Here is a 1,679-nt window from a genome sequence, read left to right as displayed (position 1 = left end):
GGTGAGGAAGATCAAAAAGGAAAAGGGGGGGGGGGGGGGGGGCGGGAGCGTCACAGGCCGAAGTTCCCTTCTGGCCTGAACTGGAATACCTCGCGTGTTTTACACTGCAGAACTCATTAGCACCGTTTCCCTTTACTTGGAAGGTCAGCGGGTCAAAATGGATGTCCTGTTGAGTGTGTTCATTCATCTTGTGTCAATCCTCCTGTCTGGGGGCTCTATGGGCTCTGAGGTTCCAGACAAATGTCCTGAGGCCGAGAGGTGAAAAAGTGCCTACTGCAGAAGACTCAGCCCAAGAGCTCCCTGCCAGCTTGGGTCTCTGTGTGTGTTCGTCTGTCTGTCTGCCTGTTTGTGCGTGTCGGCCCCATATTGAAGCCTGACTAAGGACAGCCCTGGTCACAGCATCCTCAAGAGGCCATCACTGGTACAGCCAAGCACCCCCTCCACATCTCTGCCACCTTTCTCCCACTGTCTCGTTCTCTGCTGCCCAGCCTGGTCTCCCTGTGGCCAGTCTCTGGACCTGGACTCTGGACCTCAGTTCTCACTCTGTGGTAAAAGGAATCAAGCTTTGTTGTACATGCTAGTTGGAACTAGACCGGTGGGAAGACAAAAACAAATGACACATTTATTACTAGGATAGCAAATTATTATAATGGGATTGTTGAAAATCCACATATATATATATATATATATGGGACATATCTATCTCTACACATAAACTGACCCAGTAGAGGGCAGAACTACAACAGCTGGTAAAAGTTCCATGGCCTGCTTGACCAACTGTAACAGTTTGGAACATTCTGGAGCCTTGCTAGAGGTAGTGATACATATCCTCAGTATTAGACGTTAAATGGCTCTCTCAAAAATCTCAACTGCAGAGTGCTTTGTTCAAATGTACAGAGGCAATATGATGTAGTAATTCAAAACGTTTCTGTAACACTATATCCTTACCAGTGCATGGTTCGTTTGCAAATTTGAACAGAACAGTACGTGTTCTTACATTCAAAATGTTTTAGTTTGAGATGAATGCAAAACAATTCTTCATTGCATTCTTATCTGCACATTTGACTGTTCACCATAGAAAACCCCAGGACTGCCTGTAAGCACATACCAGTAGTGACAGACTCAACAGCTTAGAGCTCTCCACTACGATGCTGCCATACTTAAAGACTTGCAGTCTCATTTAGAAGGGAGGGGATTCCTGTCCACGTGAAGACTCTTACTTTCATCTCCCCAAATCATGCCATTCTTCCAACCGAACATAAAACTACATGTGGTGCAGTGCACAAAATGGAGGAGTCTACTTTATGACGGAAAACTATATGTGTGTGTATGTTGTGAAAACATTGAGATGTGTACTACGCGTGCTCTATGGTACCATATTGATATAACTTGTAACGCCAGTGACCAGGTAAAGATAAAGAACATGTAATGCCCCCTCTACACAGCTGCTGTTCTTTGCAGATAAGGTACTGTAATGTCTTACAGAATATTTCCATTGTGCTTTGTGGGACATCTGGTGGAGGCGGCTTTGAATTGCCATGGTTTGTTCCTCCTTCCTTTGTACAACCTTACACTAACCCATTAGATGCATGTTCACTGCTTGTTGTATAACCTTGGGCCTATATGCTGGATGTTGGAGGGAAGATGCCCTGTTGTTGTTTTGGCAACATTGAGGCATT

The sequence above is a fragment of the Hypomesus nipponensis genome, chromosome 19, assembly GCF_054491055.1.
Source record: "Hypomesus nipponensis isolate SF chromosome 19, ASM5449105v1, whole genome shotgun sequence".
NCBI lineage: Eukaryota > Metazoa > Chordata > Actinopteri > Osmeriformes > Osmeridae > Hypomesus > Hypomesus nipponensis.
Note: the sequence above shows the minus strand (reverse complement) of the source record.